This window comes from Notolepis coatsorum (assembly GCF_963971535.1).
Source record: "Notolepis coatsorum genome assembly, chromosome: 12".
NCBI lineage: Eukaryota > Metazoa > Chordata > Actinopteri > Aulopiformes > Paralepididae > Notolepis > Notolepis coatsorum.
The window spans coordinates 51,225,706-51,244,783 of NC_140176.1; the positions used below are offsets into that span (position 1 = coordinate 51,225,706).

The window sequence follows — 19,078 nt, forward strand, 5'->3', positions numbered from 1 at the left end:
TCATTGTGGGCAAACATCCAGATGGGGTGTGTGAATGTGGAGAGACTGAAACTGTCGGGCATGTCTTCCTAGAATGTGAAAGGTATAAGAAAGAGAGGGAAATCTTTTATAAAAGTCTGGTAGAGCTGGGAGTATCTTCCTTCTCTCTTAAATCATTCTTTGGCATGGATAATGAGAACCACCAGTTGATCACAGAGGCAGTGCTGACATTTCTGCATGCTTCAGAGTTGTACCAGAGGATATAGCGTTAGTGTATGTATTAGTATTGGACAGGCAAGAGGAGCAGAGAAGAAGGAGAAAGTGTGAGTTGAAGAGGCCTAAAGATGGAACACCACTAGTGTAGTATAAGAAATCCCGCGGAGGGGGGCTCAGACAGGAAGTAGCAGCAGTAGCTGCACTCCAATGGACAATGTAGGTGATGACGGGGTCCAGTAGAAGAAGAAAAAGAAGGAGAAGAAGGAGAAGAAGAGCCCATAAAAAGAATTGCGGAGGGCAGTAATACGCCTCGATGCGTCTACTCTGCCGGAAATTCAAATAAGAAGAAGAAGAAGAACACGCTTCTCGCACATGAAGACAACAACGCTGTTCTTCACAAGGTTTGTCCAATGTTTAGTTCTTTTGTAACAGGTATATAACAAAACGACTATTGCTTTTGGCGCTAGGACTGAGCAGGGCTATATTTCAATAGTCTTTATAATCGAGAACTGTTCAAATGTACAGGAGAGGGACAGTTTTGTGGCTTTTTAGTTTTTACGTCGTTAGTCCAACGTTATACACTAATCTGTGTATCAAGACAATGCTGCCTAGATCTCTTGCTAATGTAAACCTCTTATTTTACCCTGACACTTTATTTGAGAGTTCACCAAATTTGTAAATGACTCCGCCTGATTTCCCTTTTTCTTTTCTTTCTTTCTTTCCTTTTGATTATTTTGTTGTTGTTACGTTGTTCCCTGTTCCCATTCCCTTAGCTGCCCCCTCCTGTTAAGCGCCTTGGGTCTCCTGAAAGGCGCTAATTTAAGATATTATTATTATTATTATTATTATTATTATTATTATTATTATTATTATTATTATTATTATTATTATTATTATTATTATTGTTGTTGTTGTTGTCAAGGACACTTCGACACACTGTCCGGGAGGTCTTCTAGCTCTGGCTTGTCATTATGCATTCACCATACTATGAGGCTATGCTAAATTACAGGTAATCTCTCAGTGGTGTGCGTGGGATGAATTAATGAATGAATGAAAACTTTATTTAACAGATTGCAGAATGGGTACAATACAGTACGGCTCAATACACACAATTGTTAAGGCGATGCAGACCAGAGAAAGACGTTTGTCTTGTTTACATCAGGGTCCTCCATTTTCAATTCATAGTAGTGACATGTATGGCATACACAACATGACATCATGACATTTATGGTATAGGGACATACATGACATACACTAGTACTGTTACATTTTTGACATATACGATATGCAAATATACAGTACTGTTACCTATAGATCCTGACAGAGAGTATACATATGATGGGGAGGAGACTGTATAAGGAAGTTGCATTGTTCATTTCAATACCTGTAATAGTACAGTAGTCCACACACATGTGCATTCAGTTAAGTCGGAATATGACTGTAATACAAACAGTTCAGTTTGTCAGGTACATGCAACACAGATTACAGTGTTTACATCTGTCTGCTTGAGAAAATACCATGTTCTGCAATAAAAATGATTGAAGTGAGATGAACAGTTATTTTTAAATGTGTGATCTAAAGATAAACAAAGGGTTTTAAAAGTGTTATATTTATCTTCTCTTATAGTACCAGAGAGAAGCTGAGGAGAATCAACCAGCAACAAAAGCTAAATTTATTTAGAGCCATATGAAATCCGCGTTCACGGAATCGCGGACGGAATCGCGGAATTGACCAATAAAAATGGAATCAACTGCAAAACGTGGAATATTGCAGAATTTGGCCTAATCTGGACTGAAATTCCGTTTTTGGGTGGAACGCTTGGTGTACACGCGACCGGGGAGGCGGACGCTAGAGCGGGTTACACACAACACAGGCAGTCTCCCAAGCGTCTCGCTGCTTCGGTGTTTACATCGTCAAGAAGCTAATAAATTCCCCAATAAGCCCTCAATTCAGAGCAGAGCAGTATCCTAATGACTTTTATGCCTCCGGCGATAAGGTGTTTTGCTAATTCTGTCAACGTTCCGTGGACTGGAGCCACAAAAACACTTGCGACACTATTGTAATTAAATAGCTATAACGTTAGGACATGATCGCTTCTTGCTAAATCTAGTGCACCCATCCATTTGTTTAATGCAAACGAGTCATTATACACTGCCCTTTATAATCGAAATAAACTTAAATAGCTATGAAACGTTTTACAGTACATAGGACTATAGATGGAAATTATAGCTTCTTGCTAAATCTGGTGCAATCCATTTGTTTAATGCAAACGATTGTCATTATACACTGTCCTTTATAAACGAAATAAACTAAACTAAAGGTGCCTAAATTATGAATTACTATATTTCATCACAATAAAATAGATATAGCTAGGCTACTGACATTGTGATAATGTCAGTAGTAGCTAGCTGTATCTATTGTTTACACTTGAAATGTGTATTTTTATTTGGTCACAATATTATTTGAAAAGTATTGTGTAAAATGTAACTATTTCTGAGTTGCAGCACTTAAAAACATTAAATGGACTGTTATATCATATTCAATTGTAGACATTTATTCATTCCCACTTATTAGACACTATTTCTGATGGTAAAATGAGCATAAAAAGCAAAATACAGAATTCTGAAATATTAAAACGGAAAAAACGGAATTTGGGAAAAAATAAAATGGAATTTGGATAATAATAAAACGGATTTCATATGGCTCTAAATTTATTAAAAAAGAAATATATATATATATATATATATTTTTGTGTGTACATTTTAAGATTGAACCTTTTCCCTGTGGTATCGAAAATGGTATCGAATATCGATACTTTTCAAGGTATCGTATCGAAGTTCGAAATTCCAGTATCGTGACAACACTAATACGGTGGGGAGGAGACTGTCTATTAGGTGGGGGTGGGGGGGTTTGGACATTTACGGTGGCCAGTTTCGAATTGCAGCCTCCCGTAGGTGCTCTTTAACACTATGGCGTCCGAGAACGAGTATATACGTGTTTCGAAAAAGAGCGTTGTGGACCAGAGCCACGAGTATATACGTGACGAGTTGTTATTGTTTTATTCCATATTTATAACGCTTCTTAGGTACCCGATCCACTACCGGCATCTTTTCACATATTTGATTTTCAAAACATGCAGTACCGGCCAGACCCGCTTAGGGGCGCCATCGCTCCACTGCAGTATCATTATGTGAAAAATAAAATAAAAATGCAAGTACAGTTCTGTGGGCGGATCATAGATCCTTGATCCCAGCCGAACATCCTTCATCTTGGATCAGCTTGCCGAGCGTTTTTTTCAGCGTGGAATAATGGGATTTATGATTAGCCAATGTGCATATCGATCTACCAGAATCCGATGACTGGTGAGGAAATGCTACCGGCGATCAGATGGCCTGACGGTAGGATAATATTACCCCATATTACAGCTGGATTGGACATTGTTTTATAACGTAACGTGATCGGTCAATGAAAATGCTATATTGAACGCACACTGTATTGCTAATCAATAATAGTAATCAGCGTTCCCCGCCGCCCCCATTTCATCCATAGATGCTCTGTACTAGTCCGGATGCTACGCAGTTTGTTTTATTTCATTCGTATATATATACAGCAGAAATGGCGTTTGATATAACGGCGCCAACGTTTAGCCTATTTTGCAGCCTCCTGCAGAAAAGCCTAGACTAAAAGCGCGATATACCTTATATTCACGACGCTATAAAATGACAACCAACCAATGTATTTTTATTTTCTTTAAGCCATTATGAAGGCACGGTTTATGCACTCAAGTGACAATGAGAATGGACAGATAGCAATACTATAAATGATATATAAAGCTCTTAGAAAGTACAATAGGCACATTTGTGACTGTTACAAATATAACACGTTTTATACTTGTGCTACAAGATTTTGGCCTGTGCTACAAAACTATCAACCTCTGTAGCACCAGTGCTATGTGCAAAAAAAGTTAACGTACAGCCCTGCTGCAGTGTGTTACCACCAAGCGGCGGTAGGAAATATTTCGCAAATTTGTGCGGTAAGGAAAACATCAATACCGCGGCAGCTCTAGGTATGACGGTATTAAGGTATAGCGGGGTATTTAGAAATACCGACGGTATTGATTTTCAATACCGTCCGTCACCGTCAAAATCACAGATGCGCTTCAGTTTCTATAACAGTGAAACGGAGTTTTGAGTGTAGTGCACACACGCGCCAGCAGAGGGCGAGACCGCTCTAGTGGAGCGAGTGGGTCACAACGGTGTTCACGTTTTACGGTAATGTTGCGACAGTGCTGTGAAAATACCGTAAAGCGTTGTGACGAGAGCAGTGTTGTTGTGGTGCACTGGTGGAGCAAGCAAATAATCCGTCTCTTATTATATGTGAACTAAAGAGTACAAGGTTTACACAACAGCCCCACCCGCCTTTTTATTGTATTTGTACCGTCCTGTACTATCCGCTGTCAGCTGTTTATCTCTCTCTGTGAGCTACTGAGCTTGAATAACTAGCGTTAGCTCACGTTAAGTAGCGTTAGCTCTGCGGCTAATCTTAGATTACCCTGAACTAAATCAATGACTAGGTTATAAAGCATTCGAGTAGTTTTCACTGCACATAGAAGTAGCCAAACAACGGGAGCATTTCGGGAGCATATCACCAAAACCCAGGCAATTTCTAGCCCTTAAGGAATCAAATAGTCTGCCATGGCTATAGGCTAGATGCTAACGCTAAAACGGTGCAGGCTTCTACCGGTGCGGGACTACCATTCTGAGAGCTGACGATGATTTGTTTACTTGGTAACACGTAAACCCCCCCCGCTGATGAAAATGAAAGTCATACCGTCAAATACCGTGCACCGGGGTATTATAACATAAAGGTTTGCCGGTGTTAAAAAAAAGGATACCGCCCAAGCCTACTGGTATACCGTAATACCGTCATACCGCCCAAGCCTACAAGGCGTGCAGCAGCCAATAGCCTTGCAGCTGGAGGCTACTCGCAGCAGCAGCAGCTGTGTGTGAGAGAGAGAAGAGAATTGGATCATGTTTTTCACGTGTGTCATCGATCAGTTTTCGCGATCGGCGAAAATAAAGCAATATCGGAATTCACCAATCTCATATTTATACTGAATATCGGCCGATACCGATCGCTGGCCGATCGATCGGGGCATCCCTATTCACGTCACTCCATATTTACGTAGCTATCTAACCAGCAGTGTAAACCGGGAGCCAGCTCAAACCATCACCGTGACGCAGGGGGCGAAACTAGAGCCCGCCAAGCGACATTGGCGCTCAGTTTTTACGTTTGGCGCCTCCCACTGAGAGGTCTGCCCGCCGTGTGGCGTGTAATCAATCAATCAAGTTCATAACAATACTCTTATTTTGAAAATCTGTGCGGGTCTCATTTCCGCCGCAAGCGCATCTCCAGTCATAATATCGATGGCTCCGGCAGTTAGCAACATTCGGTTCGTATGATACTCTTATTTTGAAAAAAAACGTGGCAACGAGTCATATCCGCCCAGCCCTGCAGCGGGATACTATTGGCTAAGGGCTTCTGCTCGTATCAACACAGAGGCAGTCTGCTCTAGTCTAGAAGAGCGGACCTCCATGAGCTACCGTTACTGTTTAAACAATGACCCAGTCAACTATTCACTTTTAGTTTAATACATGACGAGGCATTGTCTAACGGTATCTAGCTGGCTAGCTACTGATAGCTGCTGATATCAACAAATGCTCCAGCAATAGTCGACTCGAGTGCATAATACCTCCGTTCCCTAGTTAGCTAGCTCACGTTAGCTAGCTCACGTTAGATCGATATGTCCCAGTAAACTAAATTGTCTTAACGTTATCTAGCGGGCTAGCAGTAGCTACAGATAGCTCCTGATATCAATGTCTTATAACATTATAATAATAATAATTAATAATTAATTTAATTTATATAGCGCTTCTCAATAACCCGAAGTCGCTGACAGTAGTTGGGAGCAGGAGTACAAACAAAGATTGATTCAATGCGTATTCTAGCTGAGGGCATGTTGAATGTGATTTAACTAGGGATGCTCGATATTGGCTTTTTTACCGATACCGATATTCCGATATTGTCCAACTCTTAATTTCCGATACCGATATCAACCGATATCAACCGATACCGATATATGAAGGGTTTCCCCGTCCAAAAAACTGAATAATTTCAGGTAACTAATCATTTCACTGGATATATATATAACAAATATTGTTATTGTTTTTTTTAGTTTTTAAACCGATACCGATATTTTCCGATATCACATTTTACTGCCGATATCGGCCGATTATATCGGTCGGCCGATAATATCGGACATCCCTAGATTTGACCAAAGAACCGTAACATTATACCAATAGGGTCCAGCTGCAGCGCCGGAGAATCCTTGCATGCTGAATGTAGGGTCTAGCTGTAGCGCCGGAGAATCCTTGCTGGAGCTGGAGGCTACTCAAGTATACACACAGACAGTGGAGCTGTTTGCAGATAGCGAGCATTTTGACTTATTGCATGGTGGCGATGTCTCGCAGATAATACAACTACAAGTATGATTATATAATATATATTTTATTAAAAAAATTTTTTTTTATATAAAATATATATATTTTTAATCAAAAAAATTTGCAGGTAAGAAATATGCTTGGCGGGTAGATTCTTCCCATCTACCCGCCACTGGCCGGTGAGTCAAAAAGTTAATTTCGTGCCCTGCCGTGACGTCGCCATCAAAATGGCGCCGCCCATGGCCAAAACGGGGAAATTACATTTGAGTTTTCAGACGAATAATAAGCAGGATTTCACATTTGATTATAGGACCCTGTCTTACCCAAGGTACACAACAAACAAACTAGGCTCATATTGTTCAACGCTTCATCTCCCTTATAAAATTGTATTCGTTCGGTACACAGTTACACCCCTAGTAAATGGTAATGGTAAATAGTGCATTTATATAACGCTTTTATCCAAAGCGCTTTACAATTTTGTTCCTCACATTCACAGACAGTCCGTCGTCTGTTGTGTGATAGTAAAGGGTTAACCTTCTGTCGTGTGGCAGTGAAAGGGTTAATACAAATGATAATAATAATAAATAATACATCAATCATCTGTGTAGTCCCTTTGCAGGTTGATGTTAACAGATCAGACAATTACAAATGTACACACACGTCATAATAACCTTGTCATGGTGCCATTTAATTCAAAATGGTCTTCAGCTTTTTGTAGTACTACTTCAAGGAACAATTTCTAATTAATTTAAAAATATATACTGTATATATTATAATATGTAACTGTAATACTGTATAGCTGATGACAGTATAGTAAAAATCCATACGTTTGCATGAAGTTCTACCTTCATATTTGATATAGACTCCCTTCCTTCAGTCTATAGTAGGAGTGATGTGATGTTTTGTGATCGAAGCATTCTGTAATTAATGTTATCAATAATTTCAAGGCAGATTACATGAGGCCCCGGCCCCCCTGTTCAGTACCACTGGCTGAGATGTGTCCTGTGGTGAAGAAGCCATTATGTTCAAGTTTTTCAAGTAGTTTTATTTGTCACATATATAAGGCACATTACACTATATTACTATATTACAACACTATACAAAATATACAAAACTAAAGTACAAAAGGCTAAATGCATGTTGAGAAAACACTACTAATACTGGGTAATATGGCCAAAATATATCACAATATTTCTCATGTGCTTACATAAGGAATAGAGGAATCACTATTTCAGATGTGCTGGTGGTGTCCCTCAGCCTTGGTACATAGATTGTTGCACAACAGCCAGTGGGCCTGTAATACACTTGGCTTTTATGTCAAAATCCACGCTCTCTCCACACGCTGTGAGGAAAATAAGGGCTTCCAAAAAGACCCAGCTTACTAACAAGAATGTAGCCACTTGATTGCAAATTGTGAAGATTTATTAACATTGCATAATGTGAGTGGGCCCTGATAAAATATTTAGGCTTGTGATTCTGTCACCATTCCAAAAATCTGCCGTTTGGCTGCTTCAGTTCACACCTCCCTCACACAGTAGGCAGTTAAAGGGGGTATATTACTGAAAATAAGTTTTGCCTGGTCTTTTTATGGATGTGGCAGTCTGAAATGTTATTTAGGTGCATCTCACTCCTTGCCGGCCAGGGTTAGAAGTCTTCAGATTAACAACAAGCTGTTCAGAGTGTTATTGCAGTGTGTTGTGTCAAAGGGAAATTAATTAGCTTTGATTAATCAATTAGCTGTGCTTTTTGGAGTGTGGGGTAGCCAGGCGGGGAAGGGAATAATTAATAAAAACAAATTGGTGTATTGCTTAGGGATGCACAATAATTATCGGGCCGATATCAGCAATTATGACGTCATCCCGATAAACCCGATAACGTTATTAATAGCTCCGATAATATAATATATTTTTTGGTAAAAAAAAATGCCGTGTGGGTGAATTGGAATGAAGTGCGTTTGTTTTGACTGTAGGCTCATCCCGTTTGTACTGTGGTACGACTGACAGCATGTGGTTTAGGAACAGGGCGTTTTACACAAATCCAGCGCTCCCTTTCTTGGCTGTGACGTAGCCACGTAAGTTTCTGAATCAGCTCGGACGTTAAAACAAAGATGGCCGTGTCGGTACTCTGAGGAAAAAGTTTGCTTGCTATTTGTAATAATGCAGAAGTTCCACAAGGAGGGAAAAGGGCAACAACTTGTAATACATCCAGCCTGACGGGTCACCTGCGGCATCACCACCGCTACGACGGTGTGTTATTGTGTTAACTTAGAAGCCTACGACGACGCGAGGAGCTAAGCAAAGCTAGCCCCTTCCATGGCTGTGACGCAACCCTCGGTTGAACGCAGTCACTTATTTCTCCGTAGTAGCCAGGTTAATTTGCACCACCAAGGACTGCTTAAAAGCTAGCGGCTTGAGCCCTTGGGTCATTTCTGTCAAACTTCTTTAATTTAGCAAACGACTCGTCAATAGCTGGCTTTGGATTCACAGCAGCTTCTAGCTTCTAGCGTCATAGGCTTTTAACGCCATCATATTGATTGATTGATTGAAAACTTTATTAACAGATTGCAGAATGGGTACAGTACAGTACAGTTCAATACATACAATAGCATAGCGGTGGTTAGGGCTGGGCGATATGACGATATTATATAAATATCGGGTACAGTTCATTAACGATACACTTTTTTAACGTATTGTGGATATCGTGATGTTTTGCCTAGGGCTGGGCGATATGGCCTAAATATGATATCACGATATTTTCTGACCTTTCGGCGATACACGATACACATCACGATGTTTTTCTTTTTTACCCCAAACAATTCATTATGAGGCTTACCAAGACAGTATTTGATTTTGCAAGCTAACATTAAAGACAAAATAAAATACCCATGCATTTAGCATTTTTATATTATATATTAGATTTAGATTATTAGATTATATATTGCATATATTTAGCAATGAGATATTATATGATTTAGATATGAAATATGATGAATTGAAAATGGGGGACCCTGATGTAAACAAGACTAAAGTCTTTCTCTGGTCTGCATCCCCTTAACAATTGTATGTATTGAGCCCATTCTGCAATATGTTAATAAAGTTTTAAATCAATCAATCAATCAATCAATAGCATTTTAATGAAACTACTGTATATATGTATGTCTCTAAATGTTTTGATGAATTGAAAATGGAGGACCCTTATGTAAAAAAGTCGAAAGTCTTTTTCTGGTCTTCATCCTCCTGTACTGTATTGTACCCATTCTGCAACCCTTTAACAAAGTCTTCACTCATTCATTCTGACGGAAACATATAATTTTGATTGACAGTCGAGTCTGCCAATTACGTCACAGCGCTTGCACCCGCCCTGCTGTTCTTAGCACCAATCGGCAAGCTCCTAGTTTTTTACTTCCTGAATGTCCTGTGGCTGAACAACGTCAACAAAGCTACTAACGTTAGCTCCCCGCGGCCGTCGAGTAGGAGACCAGTGCTCAACAGGATGACTAAATGAGGCATAATGATTTTACTACAACGAATGTTATAATAAAAGCCTTTCCATACATCTGTCTGATTGAAAACTTTATTAACAGACCGCGGAATGGGCATATCTCAGCACGGGCTGATATATGAACGAGTAACGTGTGGACAGATTGACGCGACACAATCCTCTTGGGCAAAACATCACGATATCCACGATACGTTGAAAAAGTGTATCGTTAATGAACTGTACCCGATATTTATATAATATCGTCATATCGCCCAGCCCTAGTTTTGCCCAAGAGGATTGTGTCGCGTCAATCTGGTCCACACCCGTTCAAACTTTTGAACAACGCCGCCCCCACACACACTACTGCATCAAAGTTACTAATTATTATTAACAAAGGCATTCGTTTTGTGGCATTAACGTTATATAGTTACACGTTCAATAACATTAGCGTATTTACCCAAACATAGCAATGTCCAATGACGACATAGATAGCAAGCGTTACTGTTCATATCTCAGCCCGTGCGGAGTTGTGCATGCCCATTCTGCGGTCTGTTAATAAAGTTTTCAATCAGACAGATGTATGGAAAGGCTTTTATTATAACATTCGTTGCAATAAAATCATTATGGCTTGTTTAGTCATGCTGCGGTGCGCTGGTAATCACTCGTCTGCCGCAGGGAGCTGTTGTTGTCGTTGAGCTGAGCTCAGCTCTCGTCAAAATCAATTGCGGAAGTAAAAAACGCATAGAGCTTGCCGATTGGTGCTAAGAACAGCAGGGCGGGTTCAATCGGTGTGACGTAATTGGCAGACTCGACTGTCAATCAAAATTATTCTGTTGCCGGCTGAATGATCGAATGAATGAAAACGTTATTAACGATTGCAGAATGGGTACAATACAGTACAGCTCAATACAACAACAGTGGACTGGGGGATGAAGACCAGAAAAAGACTTTCGGCTTTTTTACATAAGGGTCCTCCATTTTCAATTCATCAAAACATTTAGAGACATACAAATATACAGTAGTTTCATAAAAATGCTAAAATGCTATTTATTGATTGATTGATTGATTTAAAACTTTATTAACATATTGCAGAATGGGTACAGTACAGCTCAATACATACAATTGTTAAGGGGATGCAGACCAGAGAAAGTCTTTCGTCTTGTTTACATCAGGGTCCCCCATTTTCAATTAATCATATTTCATATCTAAATCATATAATATCTCATTGCTAAATATATGCAATATATAATCTAATAATCCAATAATCTAAATCTAATATATAATATAAAAATGCTAAATGCATGGGTATTTTATTTAGTCTTTAATGTTAGCTTGCAAACTCAAATACTGTCTTGGTAAGCCTCATAATGAATTGTTTGGGGAAAAAAAGAAAAACATCGTGATGTGTATCGTGTATCGCCGAAAGGTCAGAAAATATCGTGATATCATATTTAGGCCATATCGCCCAGCCCTAGCGGTGGTGATGCCGCAGGTGACTTGTTGTGGTGGTGATGTGTCCACTCAAAGCCTTTTTTTCAAGGCTCCGCTTTGAAAAAAGAAGAACAAAAAGCTTCGAGCGTCTTAGGTTGGATGTATTACAAGTTGTTGACGGATTGTGAATTTTCATTTGTAAAAATAAATATGGTCACTTTATCAGTCAAAACTGTTGTCTTGGCTTTTGTTTCTGTTGTCTAGTTAGGTCACATTTAAGTTGGTGTTAAGTTATTGTCCTGGGAAGTCTTTTTATGTATTATTATTGTATTGTGACATGTTTTGTTTCATGTTGAAAAAAAAAGTTGATAAAAAAAAATATATATACATTACATTTTTTTTTTATAATACAATAAATAGCGATATCGGCTTGAGGAGCATAAAGTTATCGGTATCGGTGTCAAAAAATCAATATCGTGCATCCCTAGTATTGCTACACCCACCAAAAATGGCAAGAGGTGCTGGAAAATAGATGATTAAAGCCGGTAATGGCACTCACAGAGGTGCCTACACCCACGCAGCAGCACATGTGGGTAATGTCGGCTACACCTACTATGAAAATGTTCGTAGCCTACATTCCTGCCATGAATGGATGGAGATCCCATTCACCAGAATTTACCTCTGCTCCTCTGACTGCATGGCCTTCAACTTTGGAATCGCTGTCTGACAGCAGTGCGCACTCGATCCATTAGCCACTAGGACGTTTCCCTTTATAAACCATAACGTGGTTTATATGATTTGCCACGTCCAAATTTTATCCACTCACCAGCCAATGGCAATGTACTGAGTGAATTGGAACAAGAAGAGTCAACCCTGCACCCTGTACACAAGCATACTATATAGGGATGCCCCGATCGATCGGCTACCGATCGTTATCGGCCGATAATCAGTATAAATATGCGATTGGTGATCGGTGATAATGCTTTATTTTCGCCGATCGTCAAAACCGATCTCACTCGCTGAGTTCTGTCGGGTGGTGCGGCGTCTGCTCCTCCCTCCAGCCCCTCCCGCACGCATGTAAACACGGGTCTAGTCTAGTGGGACGGGAGGACGGCGTCTCCCTGAGCTAACGTTAGCTACCGTTACAAAATGACCCAGTCAACTATTCACTTTTAGTTTAATACATGATGAGGCATTGTCTAACCGAACGGTATCTAGCCGGCTAGCTACTGATAGCTCCTGATATCAACAAATGCTCCAGCAATAGTCTAGTAGAGACGTGTATGATACCTCTGTTAGCTCACGTTAGCGCAAGTTAGTTCACTGTTCAAAACGAAATGTCCCATTGAACTAAATAGTTCACTGAGGCGTTGTATTAACGTTATATATCCGGCTAGCAGTAGCTACAGATAGCTCCTGATATCAATGTCTTATAACACTGATTCGACGCGTATTCGAGCTGAGGGCTTGCTGAGCACAGTAACGTTATACCAATAGGTCCAGCTGCAGCGAAGGAGAATCCTGGCCGTAGCTCGAGGCTACTCGAGTATAGGGTCCAGCTGCAGCTCCGGAGAATCCTGGCCGTAGCTGGAGGCTACTAGAGTACACGCAGACAGTGGAGCTTGTTGCGTGGTGGCGATGTCTTGCAGATAATACAAGTACAAGTCTAATTATATAATATATATATTTTATAAAAATATGAGCAATACTCCAATTCAGCCATTGGCAATTCAGCCGTTGTGTGGGGGGCGCTGTTGAGCGGGCCTGTGACCGGACCTGAAAGCGCCCCTGGATCTGCGGCTCTGCAGCTGCATGATATTCGCAAATCCAGCATGAGCCAGCTCCCGCTGCAGCTGTCGTTATCAGAACACTACACACATATCATAATGTTTACAGCAAACTGTAGTTGATCACCAGGTATGTTTTATTAAAGTAGAATAATTCATATATATATATGCGCGCACTGACAGTCGGCTAATTGACATTTCCTGTGAAAAAAATAAAATCCTCTCGTCCCGTTTGCATCCCAAAAAAGATTTCTGTTCGTCCCAAATCAATATTTGATCGTCCCCGGGACGACGGGACATCGTTAGTCTCGAGCCCACACCCTCTCGCATTTACATGATCCCACTACCACTCACTGACCAAATCACTTACTGCTGCTCACTCACCCCCACTTACTTATTCATTCATAATGAGACGAGACAGGACAAGACGAACTCAAGGCAATCTGGTCAACAGTACTGGATCATGCTGCAACTGTGGATGCTTTGGCTCCATGTATCTTGGCGGTGGATTGTTCCAGGATTCATATGGCATAGTAATATGTTAGCCACATAGTTTTTAAATTGATGTCTGGTTCAAACCAAGCTTGAAATAGTAGACATATCAATAGTTCAAATATCAGTCCATAGTTGTGCGATGGTAGGACATTCCAATGGCCCTCATATTGCATAGTGTTTTTGTTCCACAAGTTTCATTGGAACGTGTGTATGGAGTATAGTGGAATTTGTGGATGGATCTGAAATGTAGGAGTTTGTGGGATAGGTTTGTAGAAGAAGAAAATAAATTTGTCCATACCTGTGCCATTCCAGCTCTCCAACAAGATATGGACAACAACAGATGGGATTTGCTTTGGTTAGCTTGGAGTTTGCTGTGTAGAGAACCGGAATCAGTCCAGTGAAGGAGTGAATGGAGGTCAGAATCAGCGGATGTGGTAGTAGCTAGGGGACACTACCAAGGCACACCATAGGCCTTCATGGCTGAACGCAATCTCAAATATAGGAAATAAGTAGGGATGCCCCGATCACGTTTTTTGCCACCGATACCGATCACCGATCGTCTTGAGCCATATCGACCGATATCGATTGTTTTTGATTTAAAAAAAAAGTTTTTTATATAAATATATATATTTTTTTATAAAATATATATATTATATAATTATACTTGTAGTTGTATTATCTGCGAGACATCGCCACCACGCTACAAGTCAAAATGCTCGCTATCTCCACTGTCTGTGTGTATACTCTGCTTTGATCAAATCACATTCAGCATGCCCTCAGCAGGGTATATCTGCGGCTCTGCAGATATACCCGCACCTATTAATATGTTGTACCACTATTTTTATTGGATTCTATTATATGTTGTACCACTGTATTGCACATCGTCGCGGGCAAGACCAGCCGCATTTCATTGTATACCTGTATGCCGTGACAATTAAAACTCTTGAATCTTGAATCTTGAAGCTCTGCAGATATACCCTACTCCCTCAGCTAGCCCCGTTTGTGACTGCGATGCAAGCCGTGGCTCGAATACGCATCGAATCACTGTTATAAGACATTGATATCAGGAGCTATCTGTAGCTACTGCTAGATAACGTTAAGACAACGCCTCAGTGAACTGAATTTAGTTTAATGGGACGTTTAGTTTTGAACAGTGAGCTAACGTGAGCTATCATGCACGTCTACTAGACTATTGCTGGAGCATTTGTTGATATCAGGAGCTATCAGTAGCTAGCCGGCTAGATACCGTTAACAATGCCTCATGTATTAAACTAAAAGTGAATAGTTGACTGGGTCATTCTGTTTAAACAGTAACGGTAGCTAACGTTAGCTCACGGAGCTCGCATGCACTAGGTTAGAGCGGACTATTGCCCAAGCTTGTTTACACAGGGAAGGGAGGAGGAGACGGAGCGTCTGAGACAGAACTCAGCGAGTGAGATCTCGTTTTTCGATCGGTTTTGACGATCGGCGAAAATAAAGCATTATCACCGATCGCATATGTATACTGATTATCGGCCGATAACGATCGGTGGCCGATCGATCGGGGCATCACTAGAAATAAGCAGAGCCAGGGAGGGCCAATGTGTCCTTTAACTCCTGAAAAGAGCATACTCCATTGTGCTTTTACATATTTCCAAAGGCACAATGTTCTTGTTCACCCATTGAGAGGAGGTGAATGAATGAATGATCATTGCATTTTATATAGTGCTTTTTCTAAACACTCGAAAGCACTTTACAATGTAGGGTGGAAATTGCCTCCTTCACCACCGCTGTGTAGCACTCAACCTTGGTCTATGCAGGCTCAATGGCTGCCATACACTGGCACCAGGCACACATCACACTACAGTACACAATGGCTGAAAGGCTCAGGAGACGGGGATTGATATCAGCTAATTAAGGGGGGGAGGCAGGGCTCTACAATGCGACTATTTCACTCGCATTTGCCCCTAAAAATAGATATGTGCAAACTGGAAAAATCATTTAGGAGCACACTGTGCGAGTAATAGCTTTGCGTAGTGGGCACTGGGTGTGTCAACGCGCACTTGTCAAGAGCAGAGCGGACCTTCAATTCTAGAAGCAATGGCATCTAGCTCTTCAGCCCTGTGTTTGACAGCTTTGTGACAATTTATCTCGCAAGTCACGCTGTTTCTATGTGTAATGTAAACTCCGGGAGCAACGGGTCCAATGGTCTAACATGCTTTGCATCCTCGCCATTCTGGAATGCCCACGTCGCGCTAAAAACCTTTTAACTAATGTTAGCTGCTAACTAAGCTATCCCTGGGAACGCTCGGAGGCATCCAATAGTGAGGGAAGGGGGCGCTGAGTGGCTGAGTCCCCCCCCCTCTCTCTGCCTGCTAACAATCCTGATTCGATTCTTGAAGCTATTTCATTCAAATAAATTAGCTATAGTATATAGCTCAGCAGCTGTAACAGAATAATTTGATTATTTTTGATTATTTACGTTTCAACAGCGTCAAAATATTAATTTAAATTATAATTAATTAAATAATTGTATAAAGAATTTTCCATGTTCTGTCATCTAATAATATATTCCATTACCTTTCCTATCGGTATCGAAGTCAAAATGTTGGTATCGTTATAACACTACAACAAGTTAACAACATACAAAAGCAGCTGGACAACCTATATCCTTTGCGTCTAGTAGGCATGGGCCAATGTGTGATTTTGGTGGTATGTGCTATTGCACAGATGTGTGTCCCTTAGTATGCACGCACACACGCACGCACAGTATAATAGGGCTGCAACGATTAGTCGACATAATCGACGATGTCGATTATAAAAAAATCGTCGACGAGGAATTGTTGTGTCGATTAGTAATTAAAAATTATTCTATTTATTTTTTATTTTTTTTGCACTACCTATCTTTGTGAAAGTGGATTCTCAGCTCTGGTCCAGCCAGCTGAAGACTTCTTGGCTTAACATAACAGACCGACAGTAAGTTTGGGGGAACTAATGGGATAACTGGGGATGTTGTTTGGTCCTGACAAGAGTCTCAAAGCAACTCTGAGGTCATGCTCAATGTCCAATCTGTTCCTCTGCTCTGTCTTCAGCTGGATCAGAGCTAAGAAGCCACTTTCACAAAGATAGGTAGTGCAAAAAAAAAAAAATATATATATATATATATATATTTTTTAATATAATTGTTTTTCGATTAGTCTACTAATCAGAAAAATTATCGACAGATTAGTCGACTACCAAAATAGTCATTAGTTGCAGCCCTAGGCAAAGTAAAATATATTGTTGGTTTCCTGTTGGTTGTCAGTTTGGCCATGGGTAGGTAGGGAATTTATTTTATTTAATTTTTTTATTTTATTCTTTCTCACGGCGACTATGGATAGGGAATTTCTTTATTTAATTAAAATGTTCACAACAACATGGATGCATGTACTCTGCCAGCATGTTTAATGTCCATAATACTAAATGTTTGACTAAGATTTCTATGAAACTTTATTCTTAAAAAAAATACGGATAATTTAAAAAAAAAAAACTCATAAAATATATTGGGTCGCACCTAAATCGGCAGGGTCGGTCGGCAACCGGAAACCAACTATTAATTTTGTTAGGCCCTACAGTATAATATGTATGTAAATAGTTTGTTAATAAACTAAAAAAATTTCACTGTGCTGCTCCTAAATTTCTTTGTGTGCTCTCTGCTCTTAAATTTTTTCATTTAGGAGCACATGTGCTCCTTGGGAAAAAGGTTAGCGTATAGCCCTGGGAGGGATGATTAGGTGGCCTTGATGTCAGAGATTTGATTGGGAATCTTGCCAGGAACGTCGGGGGAAGCCCCTACTCATTGCCATAAGCGCCCTGGGTTTATTAACAACCAAATTCAGTCGGGACCTCATATTAACATCTTTAACTTTAACTTAACTTTGGGGAAGAGAGAGAGAGATAGAGAGGGGGAGACAGAGAGAGAGAGAGATTGCTCCGAGAGCGCGCATGTGTGACTCGAGCACACATGCACACACGCGCGTTGTGGTTTCCCTGTCAGACAGCACTTCCCCAAAAGAGAGAGAGAGAGAGAGGCTCATACGGGAACCGCTACCTACTCCCGAAAAAGCAACTTTGTGTGAGGGCCGACCATGTCAGCTGTGCTTCATTCTCTGTCATTACGGTAGTGTTCTCAAACGTACACGTCATGACGTGGTGACGTCGGTAACTCTGGAATAGCTTTTGAGGATGTTTTTTGGCGACTGGATGTGACTTCGTTTGATAAGTGTTTTAGTAGTTTTGTATTTTATTTGCACAGCTGATTATTAGTAAGATGTCAAGACGGTCAAGCCCTTTCAATGACAGAGCTCTCATATTTTGCGAATGCATAAACTATATCTTAAATTATGGCTGTGTCTAATATGGCCGTCACAATGACTTGTTTTGTTTACATCAGGGTGAACCAGGGTTAGAAATTAAAAAAGAAATTCAAGGGCTTTTTTTGCCCCCCTTAATTGATTTTCGGGGGCTTTTTTTATTTATTTCGGGGGCACTGAATTTTTATGATAAACGGTAGGGGTGGGACGGTTCACTAAATGGACGGTTCGGTTCGTATCACGGTTTTGGGGTCACGGTTTTCGGTTCGGTTCGATATACGTACATTTTTATTAAAATCTAAACATGCTTCTCATTTATTAAAAAAAATAAAAAGGTTTACAGTGTTACAGTGTTTACAGCCTTAAATAATGTTTGGCACACAAAGACCGAACTGACTGAAAAATATAGGCTACATTTGTCAAAGTATTAACTTAGTGCAAACAAACAATATGCTCAGCCAGCACTAGACTTTCCTTTCTTTAATATAAACACAAAAAAACTGTCAACCATGTTTAAATTCCCTGATTGTCAGTTCTTAATGGAAAGATTCGTTTTCTGCTTGAAATTATTATGTATCTGTCTACATTTATTTAGACTAACATTATTTAAATATTGAGTGCAACTGTGGTGGATTACGTAATTCGGTGAGTTGGAACTATCTATGGGTTGGCGCCGGGTCCCCACGGACATTTTAGCGTCACGGACCGCCAGCTCAGGCAATGTTATCAGCTCCGGAGGAGTTCATAACATCAACATGCAGTGGGACAGCGGCAATAGTCCCGGTTGGAGTTAGTAAAACACAGTTGTATGTTAGCCTTCTTGGATGTTGAATAAACGCCTATCATTGTCTTTAAACAC

General features: G+C 40.4%; 1 protein-coding gene across 2 annotated transcripts in view; it reads left to right on the forward strand.

The window, feature by feature from the left end:
• Positions 1-2: 2 nt before the first annotated feature.
• The window catches only part of rbis (ribosomal biogenesis factor), a 30,428-nt gene continuing 11,352 nt past the window's right edge, over positions 3-19,078 (forward strand). Inside the window, exon 1 of one of the 2 annotated variants that reach the window (XM_084326345.1) lies at positions 3-596. The gene's annotated coding sequence lies outside the window, so the exon portion shown is untranslated. The remainder of the gene's footprint in view (positions 597-19,078) is intronic. The other variant, XM_084326344.1, reaches the window with a different exon arrangement.